Here is a 15,000-nt window from a genome sequence, read left to right on the forward strand (position 1 = left end):
CACGCACGTGACAGACCCTTTATCTCCACTCACTTCCCTGTGCGGGGGAAGAGCCAAATGTGTCTGTTAGTGTTTGCACCGCACAAATACAATAATGAGAAAATATATCTATAATATGAACAGGAATTACTTCACCTCAGAGCGACGCACCTGTCCGGGGGAAGAGCCAAGGCATGTCTGTTAGTGTTTGCACCACACAAATACAATAATGAGAAAATATATCTATAATATGAACAGGAATTACTTCACCTCAGAGCGACGCACCTGTCCGGGGGAAGAGCCAAGGCGTGTCTGTTAGTGTTTGCACCGCACAAATACAATAATGAGAAAATATATCTATAATATGAACAGGAATTACTTCACCTCAGAGAGACGCACCTGTCCGGGGGAAGAGCCAAGTGTCTGTTAGTGTTTGCACCGCACAAATACAATAATGAGAAAATATATCTATAATATGAACAGGAATTACTTCACATCAGAGAGACGCACCTGTCCGGGGGAAGAGCCAAGGCGTGTCTGTTAGTGTTTGCACCACACAAATACAATAATGAGAAAATATATCTATAATATGAACAGGAATTACTTCACATCAGAGAGACGCACCTGTCCGGGGGAAGAGCCAAGGCGTGTCTGTTAGTGTTTGCACCGCACAAATACAATAATGAGAAAATATATCTATAATATGAACAGGAATTACTTCACCTCAGAGCGACGCACCTGTCCGGGGGAAGAGCCAAGGCGTGTCTGTTAGTGTTTGCACCGCACAAATACAATAATGAGAAAATATATCTATAATATGAACAGGAATTACTTCACATCAGAGAGACGCACCTGTCCGGGGGAAGAGCCAAGGCGTGTCTGTTAGTGTTTGCACCGCACAAATACAATAATGAGAAAATATATCTATAATATGAACAGGAATTACTTCACATCAGAGAGACGCACCTGTCTGGGGGAAGAGCCAAGGCGTGTCTGTTGGTGTTTGCTGGGTGGGGCTCCCTACGCAGCCGCTGCCCGCGGTTCACATCCCTCCCCAGATTTAATTCGAACCCTGATTTATTCAACCTTGCAACAACCGTCTACGGTACTTTACTCGTCGCATGATATTGGCATAATGGTTCCCCTGAATAGCAAGGTGAAAAATTCTAACTAGAAGCTACTATCTTGTATTAAAATTATGCCCATTATCTCGTATGGAACCGATCACCTACTTTCTGCAGGCGTCAACATGTATGTCTGTCTGTCTGTCCGTCTGTCTCGGGGGTGTGAGCATCACGCAATAATAATTCAATGTTACTAATAATTCTTACATTAACTTAAATGCTACTTACATTAACTTAACATTACTTACCCATACTTAATACTACGTCCCGGCACTACAATATGACCACAGATGTTCCCTTCTCCTATAATTCCTTCCCCTCCTGTCTCTTGCTGGCATATGACCACAGATGTTCCCTTCTATAATTCCTTCCCCTTCTGTCTCTCTCCGGCATATGACCACAGATGTTCCCTTCTCCTATAATTCCTTCCCCTCCTGTCTCTCTCTGGCATATGACCACAGATATTCCCTTCTATAATTCCTTCCCCTCCTGTCTCTCTCCGGCATATGACCACAGATGTTCCCTTCTATAATTCCTTCCCTCCTGTCTCTCTCCGCATATGACCACAGATGTTCCCTTCTATAATTCCTTCCCTCCTGTCTCTCTCCGCATATGACCACAGATATTCCTTCTATAATTCCTTCCCTCCTGTCTCTCTCCTGCATATGACCACAGATGTTCCCTTCTCCTATAATTCCTTCCCCTCCTGTCTCTCTCCAGCATATGACCACAGATGTTCCCTTCTATAATTCCTTCCCTTCTGTCTCTCTCCGGCATATGACCACAGATGTTCCTTCTCCTATAATTCCATCCCTTCTGTCTCTCTCCAGCATATGACCACAGATGTTCCCTTCTCCTATAATTCCTTCCCCTTCTGTCTCTCTCCAGCATATGACCACAGATGTTCCCTTCCTATAATTCCTTCCCTTCTGTCTCTCTCCAGCATATGACCACAGATGTTCCCTTCTCCTATAATTCCTTCCCCTTCTGTCTCTCTCTGGCATATGACCACAGATGTTCCTTCTCCTATAATTCCTTCCCCTTCTGTCTCTCTCCGCATATGACCACAGATGTTCCCTTCTCTATAATTCCTTCCCTTCTGTCTCTCTCCGGCATATGACCACAGATGTTCCCTTCTCTATAATTCCTTCCCTTCTGTCTCTCTCGCATATGACCACAGATGTTCCCTTCTCCTGTAATTCCTTCCCTTCTGTCTCTCTTCGCATATGACCACAGATGTTCCTTCTCCTATAATTCCTTCCCTCCTGTCTCTTGCTGGCATATGACCACAGATGTTCCTTCTATAATTCCTTCCCTTGTCTCTCTCCGCATATGACCACAGATGTTACCTTCTCCTATAATTCCTTCCCCTTCTGTCTCTCTCTCCAGCATATGACCACAGATACTCCTTCTCCTATAATTCCTTCCCTCCTGTCTCTCTCAGCATATGACCACAGATGTTCCTTCTATAATTCCTTCCCCTCTGTCTCTCTCCGGCATATGACCACAGATGTTCCTTCTCCTATAATTCCTTCCCTCCTGTCTCTCTCCGCATATGACCACAGATGTTCCTTCTATAATTCCTTCCCTTCTGTCTCTCCGGCATATGACCACAGATGTTCCCTTCTCCTATAATTCCTTCCCTCCTGTCTCTCTCCGGCATATGACCACAGATGTTCCTTCTCCTATAATTCTTTCCACTTCTGTCTCTCTCTGGCATATGACCACAGATGTTCCCTTCTACTATAATTCCTTCCCCTCCTGTCTCTCTCCGGCATATGACCACAGATGTTCCCTTCTCCTATAATTCCTTCCCCTTCTGTCTCTCTCTGGCATATGACCACAGATGTTCCCTTCTCCTATAATTCCTTCCCCTACTGTCTCTCTCCAGCATATGACCACAGATGTTCCTTCTCCTATAATTCCTTCCCTTCTGTCTCTCTCTGGCATATGACCACAGATGTTCCCTTCTTCCTATAATTCCTTCCCTTCTGTCTCTCTCCAGCATATGACCACAGATGTTCCTTCTCCTATAATTCCTTCCCTCCTGTCTCTGGCATATGACCACAGATGTTCCTTTCTCCTGTAATTCCTTCCCCTTCTGTCTCTCTCCGGGATATGACCACAGATGTTCCCTTCTCCTATAATTCCTTCCCTCCTGTCTCTCTCTGGCATATGACCACAGATGTTCCCTTCTTCCTGTAATTCCTTCCTCCTGTCTCTCTCCGCATATGACCACAGATGTTCCCTTCTCCTATAATTCCTTCCCCTCCTGTCTCTATCTGGCATATGACCACAGATGTTCCCTTCTCCTGTAATTCCTTCCCCTCCTGTCTCTCTCCGGCATATGACCACAGATGTTCCTTTCTCCTATAATTCCTTCCCCTCCTGTCTCTCTCCAGCATATGACCACAGATGTTCCCTTCTCCTATAATTCCTTCCCCTTCTGTCTCTCTCCCGCATATGACCACAGATGTTCCCTTCTCCTATAATTCCTTCCCTCCTGTCTCTCTCCGCATATGACCACAGATGTTCACTTCTCCTATAATTCCTTCCCCTCCTGTCTCTTGATGGCATATGACCACAGATGTTCCCTTCTATAATTCCTTCCCCTTCTGTCTCTCTCCGGCATATGACCACAGATGTTCCCTTCTCCTATAATTCCTTCCCCTTCTGTCTCTCTCCAGCATATGACCACAGATACTCCCTTCTCCTATAATTCCTTCCCCTCCTGTCTCTCTCCAGCATATGACCACAGATGTTCCCTTCTATAATTCCTTCCCCTTCTGTCTCTCTCCAGCATATGACCACAGATGTTCCCTTCTCCTATAATTCCTTCCCCTCCTGTCTCTCTCCAGCATATGACCACAGATGTTCCCTTCTCCTATAATTCCTTCCCCTTCTGTCTCTCTCCGCATATGACCACAGATGTTCCTTCTCCTATAATTCCTTCCCTCCTGTCTCTCTCTCCGCATATGACCACAGATGTTCCCTTCTCCTATAATTCCTTCCCCTCCTGTCTCTCTCCGGCATATGACCACAGATGTTCCTTCTATAATTCCTTCCCTCCTGTCTCTCTCCTGCATATGACCACAGATGTTCCCTTTCCTATAATTCCTTCCCCTTCTGTCTCTCTCTGGCATATGACCACAGATGTTCCCTTCTCATATAAGTCCTTCACCTTCTGTCTCTCTCCTTCATATGACCAAAGATGTTCCCTTCTATAATTCCTTCCCCTCCTGTCTCTCTCCCGCATATGACCACAGATTGTCCCTTCTCCTATAATTCCTTCCCCTCCTGTCTCTCTCCAGCATATGACCACAGATGTTCCCTTCTCCTATAATTCCTTCCCCTCCTGTCTCTCTCCGGCATATGACCACAGATGTTCCCTTCTCCTATAATTCCTTCCCCTCCTGTCTCTCCAGCATATGACCACTGATGTTCCCTTCTCCTATAATTCCTTCCCCTTCTGTCTCTCTCCATCATATGACCACATATGTTCCCTTCTCCTATAATTCCTTCCCCTCCTGTCTCTCTCTGGCATATGACCACAGATGTTCCCTTCTCCTGTAATTCCTTCCCCTCCTGTCTCTCTCCGGCATATGACTACAGATGTTCCCTTCTCCTATAATTCCTTCCCCTCCTGTCTCTCTCCGGCATATGACCACAGATGTTCCCTTCTATAATTCCTTCCCCTTCTGTCTCTCTCCGGCATATGACCACAGATGTTCCCTTCTCCTATAATTCCTTCCCCTCCTGTCTCTCTCCGGCATATGACCACAGATGTTCCCTTCTCCTATAATTCCTTCCCCTCCTGTCTCTCTCCGGCATATGACCACGGATGTCACTAAACCAAACTTTCCTTCCACCCTTGAAAACCTGGTTAACTTTGTCTGTGTAAACAGTGGTAATGGGAGCCCAATATGTTGAAGAAGATGCAGTCATCCTCGAGGTAGTTTTAAAATGTTTCTGCACCTTGAAAAGTAACATGGATACCTTGTGTCTATTCTCTGTATGCCTTGGGAAGCAATGCCAGGAAAATGATTATTATGTTGGTAAAGATAGGAGAGTTTGTAAATATTTGACCCTGTGTCTCGGCAAGGCTCTGACCCTGCCCCCTGTGTTGACCCTCTGGTGGTAGTGACTTTGTGGAAGGAAGGAAGGAAGGAAGGAAGGGTTGAAAGTTTAAAGGAATTTATTATTATATGTAAAATGCATCTTCAGGTTGACACAAATACTAATTCCTTACTTACATTATAGATGAAAGAGGAAGAGGAAGAGGAAGAGGAGGAGGAGGAGGACACAGGAATTTCTTGGTGAGTGTTGTTTTTATTTCTTTGTTCCATTTATCAATATTTTTCTTTGTTTCCTCTTTTTCTTATCTTCATTTTCTTTACAAAGGAAGGAAGGAGAGAGAGAGAGAGAGAGAGAGAGAGAGAGAGAGAGAGAGAGAGAGAGAGAGAAGGAAGAGAGGAAGGAAGGAAGGAAAGGAAGGAAGGAAGGAAGGAAGAAGGAGTGAAGGAAGGAGGAAAGAGGGTGAGAGAGGGAAGAAGGGAAGGAAGGAAGGAAGGAGGTAAGGATGGAAGGAAGAAAGAGATGTGAGGGAAGGAAGGAAAAAGAGGGAGAGGAAAGAAGGAAGGAAGGAAGGAAGGAAAGGAAAGGAGGGAGGTAAGGATCGAAGGAAGAAAGAAATGTGAGGGAAGGAATGAAGGAAAGAGAGGGAGAGGAAAGAAGGAAGGAAGGAAGGGAGGGAAGGAGAAAGATAGGAAGGAATGAAGGAAAAAGAGGGAGAGGAAAGAAGGAAGGAAGGAAAGGAGGGAGGTAAGGATTGAAGGAAGAAAGAGATGTGAGGGAAGGAAGGAAGGAAAGAGAGGGAGAGGAAAGAAGGAAGGAAGGAAGGAAGGGAAGGAGAAAGATAGGAAGGAATGAAGGAAAAAGAGGGAGAGGAAAGAAGGAAGGAAGGGAGGGAAGGTGAAAGATAGGAAGGAATGAAGGAAAGAGAGGGAGAGGAAAGATGGAAGGAAGGAAGGAAGGGAGAGAAGGACAAAGATAGGAAGGACGGAAGGAAAAAGAGGGATAGGAAAGAAGGAAGGGAGGGAAGGAAGGAAGGAAGGAAGGAAGGAAAGGAGGGAGGTAAGGATCGAAGGAAGAAAGAGATGTGAGGGAAGGAAGGAATGAAGGAAAGAGAGAGAGAGGAAAGAAGGAAGGAAGGAAGGGAGGGAGGGAGGGAAGGAAAGGAGAGAGGTAAGGATCGAAGGAAGAAAGAGATGTGAGGGAAGGAAGGAATGAAGGAAAGAGAGGGGGAGGAAAGAAGGAAGGAAGGAAGGGAGGGAAGGAGGTAAGGATGGAAGGAAGAAAGAGATGTGAGGGAAGGAAGGAATGAAGGAAAGAGAGGGAGAGGAAGGAAGGAAGGGAGGGAGGGAGGTAAGGATCGAAGGAAGAAAGAGATGAGGAAGGAAGGAATGAAGGAAAGAGAGAGAGGAAAGAAGGAAGGAAGGAAGGGAGGGAGGGAGGTAAGGATCGAAGGAAGAAAGAGATGTGAGGGAAGGAAGGAAGGAAGGAAAGAGGGAGAGGAAAGAAGGAAGGAAGGAAGGGAGGGAGGGAGGTAAGGAAAGGAGGGAGGTAAGGATCGAAGGAAGAAAGAGATGGGAGGGAAGGAAGGAATGAAGGAAAGAGAGGGAGAGGAAAGAAGGAAGGAAGGAAGGTAGGGAAGGAGGAGGTAAGGATGGAAGGAAAGAGATGAGGGAAGGAAGGAAGGAAGGAAAGAGGGAGAGGAAAGAAGGAAGGAAGGAAGGAAGGGAGGGAGGGAGGTAAGGAAAGGAGGGAGGTAAGGATCGAAGGAAGAAAGAGATGTGAGGGAAGGAAGGAATGAAGGAAAGAGAGGGAGAGGAAAGAAGGAAGGAAGGAAGGAAGGGAGGGAGGGAGGTAAGGATCGAAGGAAGAAAGAGATGTGAGGGAAGGAAGGAATGAAGGAAAGAGAGGGAGAGGAAAGAAGGAAGGAAGGAAGGGAGGGAAGGAGAAAGATAGGAAGGAAGGAAGGAAAAAGAGGGAGAGGAAAGAAGGAAGGAAGGAAGGGAGGGGAAGGAAGGAAGGAAGGAAAGAGAGGAGAGGAAAGAAGGAAGGAAGGAAGGAAAGAGGGAGAGGGAAGAAGGAAGGAAGAGGAGGAGGAGGAGGAGGAAAGGAAGGAAGGAAGGAAGGAAGGAAGGAAAGGAGGGAGGTAAGGATCGAAGGAAGAAAGAGATGTGAGGGAAGGAAGGAATGAAGGAAAGAGAGGGGGAGGAAAGAAGGAAGGGAGGGAAGGAGGTAAGGATGGAAGGAAGAAAGAGATGTGAGGGAAGGAAGGAAGGAATGAAGGAAAAAGAAGGAGAGGAAAGAAGGAAGGAAGGAAGGAAGGTAGGGAGCGAAGGAAAGGAGAGGTAAGGATGGAAGTTAGAAAGAGTTGTGATGGAAGGAAGGATTGATTGAAAGAGCTTGGGAGGAAAGAAGGAAGGGAGGGAAGGAGGTAAGGATGGAAGGAAGAAAGAGATGTGAGGGAAGGAAGGAATGAAGGAAAGAGAGGGAGAGGAAAGAAGGAAGGAAGGGAGGGAGGGAGGTAAGGATCGAAGGAAGAAAGAGATGTGAGGGAAGGAAGGAATGAAGGAAAGAGAGGGAGAGGAAAGAAGGAAGGAAGGAAGGAAGGGAGGGAGGGAGGTAAGGATCGAAGGAAGAAAGAGATGTGAGGGAAGGAAGGAATGAAGGAAAGAGAGGGAGAGGAAAGAAGGAAGGAAGGAAGGAAGGGAGGGAGGGAGGTAAGGATCGAAGGAAGAAAGATGTGAGGGAAGGAAGGAATGAAGGAAAGAGAGGGAGAGGAAAGAAGGAAGGAAGGGAGGGAGGGAGGTAAGGATCGAAGGAAGAAAGAGATGTGAGGGAAGGAAGGAATGAAGGAAAGAGAGGGAGAGGAAAGAAGGAAGGAAGGAAGGGAGGGAAGGAGAAAAATAGGAAGGAAGGAAGGAAAAAGAGGGAGAGGAAAGAAGAAAGGAAGGAAGGGAGGGAGGGAGGGAAGGAAGGAAGGAAGGAAAGAGAGGGAGAGGAAAGAAGGAAGGAAGGAAGGGAGGGAAGGAAGGAAGGAAAAAGAGGGAGAGGGAAGAAGGAAGGGAGGGAGGGAGGGAAGGAAAGGAGAGAGGTAAGGATCAAAGGAAGAAAGAGATGTGAGGGAAGGAAGGAATGAAGGAAAGAGAGGGGGAGGAAAGAAGGAAGGGAGGGAAGGAGGTAAGGATGGAAGGAAGAAAGAGATGTGAGGGAAGGAAGGAAGGAATGAAGGAAAAAGAAGGAGAGGAAAGAAGGAAGGAAGGAGGAGGAGGAAGGAAAGGAGAGAGGTAAGGAGCAAAGGAAGAAAGAGATGTGAGGGAAGGAAGGAATGAAGGAAAGAGAGGGGAAGGAAAGAAGGAAGGAAGGAAGGAGGAAGGAGGTAAGGATGTAAGGAAGTAAGAGAGGTGAGGGAAGGAAGGAATGAAGGAAAGAGAGGGTGAGGAAAGAAGGAAGGAAGGAAGGAAGGGAGGGAGGGAGGTAAGGATCGAAGGAAGAAAGAGATGTGAGGGAAGGAAGGAATGAAGGAAGGAAGGGAGGGAGGGAGGGAAGGAAGGAAGGAAGGAAGGAAGGAAGAGAGGGAGGGAGGTAAGGATCGAAGGAAGAAAGAGATGTGAGGGAAGGAAGGAATGAAGGAAAGAGAGGGAGAGGAAAGAAGGAAGGAAGGAAGGAAGGAGGGAGGAGGTAAGGATCAAGGAAGAAAGAGATGAGGGAAGGAAGGAATGAAGGAAAGAGAGGAGAGGAAAGAAGGAAGGAAGGAAGGAAGGAGGAGGGAGGTAAGGATCGAAGGAAGAAAGAGATGTGAGGGAAGGAAGGAATGAATGAAAGAGAGGAGAGGAAAGAAGTAAGGAAGGAAGGGAGTGAAGGAGAAAAATCGGAAGGAAGGAAGTAAAATGAGGTAGAGGAAAGAAGAAAGGAAGGAAGGGAGGAGGGAAGGAAGGAAGGAAGGAAAGAGAGGGAGAGGAAAGAAGGAAGGAAGGGAGGGAAGGAAGGAAGGAAAAAGAGGGAGAGGGAAGAAGGAAGGGAGGGAGGGAGGGAAGGAAAGGAGAGAGGTAAGGATCAAAGGAAGAAAGAGATGTGAGGGAAGGAAGGAATGAAGGAAAGAGAGGGGGAGGAAAGAAGGAAGGAAGGAAGGGAGGGAAGGAGGTAAGGATGGAAGGAAGAAAGAGATGTGAGGGAAGGAAGGAAGGAATGAAGGAAAAAGAAGGAGAGGAAAGAAGGAAGGAAGGAAGGGAGGGAGGGAGGGAAGGAAAGGGGAGAGGTAAGGATCGAAGGAAGAAAGAGATGTGAGGGAAGGAAGGAATGAAGGAAAGAGAGGGGGAGGAAAGAAGGAAGGAAGGAAGGGAGGGAAGGAGGTAAGGATGGAAGGAAGAAAGAGATGTGAGGGAAGGAAGGAATGAAGGAAAGAGAGGGAGAGGAAAGAAGGAAGGAAGGAAGGAAGGAAAGGAGGGAGGTAAGGATCGAAGGAAGAAAGAGATGTGGGGGAAGGAAGGAATGAAGGAAAGAGAGGGAGAGGAAAGAAGGAAGGAAGGAAGGGAGGGAGGGAGGTAAGGATCGAAGGAAGAAAGAGATGTGAGGGAAGGAAGGAATGAAGGAAAGAGAGGGAGAGGAAAGAAGGAAGGAAGGAAGGAAGGGAGGGAGGGAGGTAAGGATCGAAGGAAGAAAGAGATGTGAGGGAAGGAAGGAATGAAGGAAAGAGAGGGAGAGGAAAGAAGGAAGGAAGGAAGGGAGGGAAGGAGAAAAATAGGAAGGAAGGAAGGAAAAAGAGGGAGAGGAAAGAAGAAAGGAAGGAAGGGAGGGAGGGAGGGAGGGAAGGAAGGAAGGAAGGAAAGAGAGGGAGAGGAAAGAAGGAAGGGAGGGAAGGAAGAAAAAGAGGGAGAGGAAAGAAGGAAGGAAGGGAGGGAGGGAGGGAAGGAAGGAAGGAAGGAAAGGAGGGAGGTAAGGATCGAAGGAAGAAAGAGATGTGAGGGAAGGAAGGAATGAAGGAAAGAGAGGGAGAGGAAAGAAGGAAGGGAGGGAAGGAGGTAAGGATGGAAGGAAGAAAGAGATGTGAGGGAAGGAAGGAAGGAATGAAGGAAAAAGAGGGAGAGGAAAGAAGGAAGGAAGGAAGGGAGGGAGGGAGGGAAGGAAAGGAGAGAGGTAAGGATCGAAGGAAGAAAGAGATGTGAGGGAAGGAAGGAAGGAAGGAAAGAGGGAGAGGAAAGAAGGAAGGAAGGAAGGGAGGGAGGGAGGGAGGTAAGGAGGTAAGGATCGAAGGAAGAAAGAGATGTGAGGGAAGGAAGGAAGGAAGGAAAGAGAGGGGGAGGAAAGAAGGAAGGAAGGAAGGGAGGGAAGGAAGAAAGAGATGTGAGGGAAGGAAGGAATGAAGGAAAGAGAGGGAGAGGAAAGAAGGAAGGAAGGGAGGGAGGGAGGTAAGGATCGAAGGAAGAAAGAGATGTGAGGGAAGGAAGGAATGAAGGAAAGAGGGAGAGGAAAGAAGGAAGGAAGGAAGGAAGGGAGGGAGGGAGGTAAGGATCGAAGGAAGAAAGAGATGTGAGGGAAGGAAGGAAGGAAGGAAAGAGGGAGAGGAAAGAAGGAAGGAAGGAAGGGAGGGAAGGAGATGCATGGGAAGCAAGGAAGGAAGGAAGAGAGTATATATATTTGACAAGGCTTTCCTTGGAGTTGTGGGCATTTCCAGGGGTAGTTTCATGACCCTGGTGGTAGTGTGACCCTTCCTCTGTACCATAACCCTGAGAAACACATTTGACAAGGCTTTCCTTGGAGTTGTGGGCATTTCCAGTAGTTTTTGAGCCTGGTGGTAGTGTGACCCTTCCTCTGTACCATGACCCTAAGAAACACACATTCAACATTGCTTTTGAGGGAGCTGTGGTTATTTCCATGGGTAGTTTTGTGACCCTGGTGGTAGTGTGACCTTTCCTTTGTACCATGACATTAAGAAACACATTTGACATGGCTTTTGAGGGAGCTGTGGGCGTTTCCAGGGGTAGTTTTGTGACCCTGGTGGTAGTGTGACCCTTCCTCTGTACTGTGAACCTAAGAAACACTCATTTGACATGGCTTTTGAGGGAGCTGTGGGCATTTCCAGGGTGTTTAGTTGCCCTGGTGGTAGTGTGACCCTTCCTCTGTACTGTGAACCTAAGAAACACACATTTGACATGGCTTTTGAGGGAGCTGTGGGCATTTCCAGGGGTAGTTTTGTGGCCCTGGTGGTAGTGTGACCCTTCCTCTGTACTGTGAACCTAAGAAACACACATTTGACCAGGCTCTCATAGGAGTTGTGGGCATTTCCAGGGGTAGTTTTGTAACCCTGGTGGTAGTGTGACCCTTCCTCTGTACCATGAACCTAAGAAACACACATTTGACATGGCTTTTGAGGGAGTTGTGGGAGGCATTTCTTGTGCAATTTTCTATATTCTGGTGTTGTCAGCGTAAGGCAGCTGGGCTAGTCAGGCAGAGAGAGCAGTGGTAGCAGTGTGAGGTGGTATTGCGCTGGTTGGCTGTGTTCTGTGGTTGGTAGCGTATGGTACAATGATGACTGGTGCCTAGGAAACTGAGCAGATGTAGCCACAGGTCGGATTCAAACTGGGCTGCCCACAACTCCTATGAAAGCCTTGGCAAATATGTGTTTCTCCAGGTTCACGGTACAGGGGAATGGTCACACTACCACCAGGGTCATAAATCTACCCCTGGAAATGCCCTAAACTCCCTTGAAAGCCTTCTCAAATGTGTTTATTTATGTTCATAGTACAGAGGAAGGGTCACACTACCACCAGGAGCATAAGACTACCCCTGGAAATACCCAAAACTCCCTTGAAGGCCTTGTCAAATGTGTGTTTCTTTAGGTTCATGGTACAGAGGAAGAGTCACATTACCACTAGGGTCATAAAACTACCCCCTGAAAATGCCCCAAACTCCCTTGAAAGCCTTGTCAAATGTGTGTTTCTTTAGGTTCATGGTACAGAGGAAGAGTCACATTACCACTAGGGTCATAAAACTACCCCCTGAAAATGCCCCATACTCCCTTGAAAGCCTTGTCAAATGTGTGTTTCTTTAGGTTCATGGTACAGAGGAAGGGTCACACTACCACCTGTGTCTTAAAACTACCCCTGGAAATACCCAAAACTCCTACAAAAGCTTTGCCAAATGTGTGTTTCTTTAGGTTCACGGTAGAAAAGAAGGGTCACACTACCACCAGGGCCATAAAACTACTGGAAATACCCAAAACTCCTACAAAAGCTTCGGCAAATGTGTGTGTCTTTATGTTCATGGTACAGAGGAAGGGTCAAACTACCACCAGTGTCTTATAACTACCCCTGGACATACCCTACACACACTCGCCACTCCATTCAGTCACCAAGAGGGTACTTCCATGAGTCCAAAGTACCTTGATTCACTTCCTGATGTCCAGCAGTTTATAGTTCTTATCAAAAGTTAGCCTGTTCTCACGCCAAGCATCTGCTAGTTAAGTCTTTCTCCTTGGGTGCACCTTCTGAAAGCCCCGGTCCATGTTCAGATGTTTCCGTACAGTGCCACTATTCATATCAAAAGTTACCCTGTTCTCACGCCAAGCATCTTTCATTCTCCTTAAACATGATATTATTGTACCGTGTGGGACCCAGCCTCCTGGTACTGAAGGGAAGTGTGCTGTTACGTATATGCGGTTACAGGTATGCGGTACGTAACATTGGGACCTGTTTGGGTGAGCTACGAGTGCGGATCTTTGCTCTCTATCTCCAGAGTCTGTGTAGTCCACTGTAAGTCAGATTATACTGCTTACTGTACCAGGAATGACCTGAATAAAGCCTGTATTCTTGAACTTCATGACACCGCAGTTTGCTTGTTTGAAAAGCTGTTATGACTGTTTCCCAAAGCCGCAGAGAAGGCTAACCGGGTTTTCATGGGTGGCTTAACCGTTCATGGTGCAGAGGGAGTGTAAAACTATCACCAGGGTCACAAACCAGTCCATGAAACCACTGTAGGATCTATGACGAGAGGTTTTCCAGCTCCTATTATGACTTTTGCAGGGCCGTAGAGAAGATTAACCAGGTTTTCATGGGTAATTTTCCAGTTGAAGATGCGAGACCATGTTAAACTATCACCACGGTCACAAAACAGTCTATTGAAAGCCCTGTAACTCCTACCATGAGAGAATTTTCAAGGCGGTGGACTGAGGCGGTTATGTTTAAAAATACTACCAGCTTAATCCCTAAAAGGCGGGAACGTACCATGCAATCGGTTGTCCCTGTACGGTAATGTGACGTCTTCCTGAAAATTGCTCACTTAACATTATTATCGGTATCACGGCTCTCCCTGACCCGGCAGCTTTGAATATACCAGCATTTGTTTATCCATCCTTCTTCTTCAATCTGCCGCAAACTCGATCTCTCTACGTCACGTGGTGTGTGTGTGTGGTAGGCCTTCTTCGTTCTGAGTGCTGCATAGGTTGTGCTTAGCTTGGTGTGGCTAATGTCTCCTCCCTCTCCATCCACTCAATTTGGTAATTTTTTGTCAAATCTGATCATTTTTTGCAAACTACAATATTACGTCAGAAACCGCGAGGACTGAAAAATAATGTCACCTGCCCAAGCGCACACCTTTTACAGGGCCTTCATCATAGGAGTTGTGGGCATTTCCAGGGGTAGTAGTAGTTTGATGACCCTGGTGTTGGTTGTTTAACCCTTCTACTGTACCAAGAACCTCAAACGTTGTATTGGTTGTATTAGTGTCGTATTCAAAAACATTTTGTCCCCTGAGTGAGGTCAACTAACATGGCTTTCATAGGAGTTGCGGGCATTTCCAGGGGTAGTAGTTTTATGACCCTGGTTGTAGCAAGACCTTTCCTCTTTACCATGAACCTATAAAACAAGTCAAAAGAACCCAATTAATCTCCTTTACGGCCTTTGGAAGTAGCTGATGTGAGGAGCGGAAATGTCCGAGGCTCACATTCTTGAAAAAGCCATCCCGAGAGACTTGTATTTAAGGCTTCCGTAGGAGTTTTGGGCATTTCCAGGGGTAGTTTTATGACCCTCGTGATAGATTAACCCTTCCTATGTACCATGAACCTTCAAAACTACTCAATTAGAACCCGATTGATCTCCTTTTTGGCATCTGACAGTCACATTCTTAAAAAATATCGTTCCAAGCGCACACATTTGACAGGCTTTTGTAGGAGTTGTGAGAATTTCCAGGGGCAGTTTGATGACCCAGGTGGTAGTTTTAACTTTCTCCTTACCGTGAATCTTAAAACAAGACTCATGAGAACTTGATTGATCTCCTTATTGACCTTTGCAAGTAGCTGACATGAGGGGCGGAAGGGTCTGCTTCATAGATCTTAGGAAGGAAGGTTTGAGACGTACCTTGAATCAGCTTCTTGACGCTAGTAGACTCCATGGCTGGCGTTCCTTCCTCCTTGTCTTCCTCAAATTCCAGACTTTCCTCCTCTGTGATGTACCTTTCTCTCTCTCGCTCTCAGTTCTAATCATTCCTTCTTTATTTAGTTTTATTTATAGTATATATCCTCATCATCTGTTTTACTTCCCTTTACTTACCGTAATCTCTCTCTTCTCCGCCTCCTCCTCCTCCTCACTTTCCTCCTCTCATACGTACATCCTTCTCGGTAAATCCTTTTCACTGTATCGTATATATAGAGTTCCATTATTTGCTTATTTCCCTTCCTCCTCATCTCTTAACGAGGCTTACGGCAGAGAAATCCTAAGGCACGGTGACCTATTGTTACGTATATTAGAGTACGGTAACACACTGAGAACAGATTACGAGACTTCCAGCCCTCCGCTCATCCTATGCAAGGTTTATTTTCCCTTGCAAGTAACTA

At 46.6% G+C, this 15,000-nt stretch overlaps 2 long non-coding RNA genes across 5 annotated transcripts in view; one reads left to right on the forward strand and one right to left on the reverse strand.

Annotated features, from left to right (window-relative positions):
* The window catches only part of LOC127003088 (uncharacterized), a 2,115-nt gene extending 550 nt beyond the window's left edge, over positions 1 to 1,565 (reverse strand). The window contains exons 1-3 of one of the 4 annotated variants that reach the window (XR_007756962.1): positions 832 to 1,565; positions 265 to 378; positions 1 to 37 (exon numbers count right to left, since the gene is read on the reverse strand). The exon at positions 1 to 37 is cut by the window's left edge and continues 550 nt beyond it. This is a non-coding gene — a long non-coding RNA (uncharacterized LOC127003088). Of the gene's footprint in view, positions 38 to 264; positions 379 to 489 lie in introns of all 4 variants that reach the window. The other 3 variants (XR_007756961.1, XR_007756963.1, XR_007756964.1) reach the window with 3 other exon arrangements.
* LOC127003085 (uncharacterized) overlaps positions 1 to 15,000 on the forward strand; it is a 26,225-nt gene that overhangs the window by 10,257 nt on the left and 968 nt on the right. Inside the window, exon 5 of the long non-coding RNA XR_007756935.1 lies at positions 5,364 to 5,419. This is a non-coding gene — a long non-coding RNA (uncharacterized LOC127003085). The remainder of the gene's footprint in view (positions 1 to 5,363; positions 5,420 to 15,000) is intronic.

The sequence above is a fragment of the Eriocheir sinensis genome, chromosome 24 (assembly GCF_024679095.1).
Source record: "Eriocheir sinensis breed Jianghai 21 chromosome 24, ASM2467909v1, whole genome shotgun sequence".
NCBI classification, from domain to species: domain Eukaryota; kingdom Metazoa; phylum Arthropoda; class Malacostraca; order Decapoda; family Varunidae; genus Eriocheir; species Eriocheir sinensis.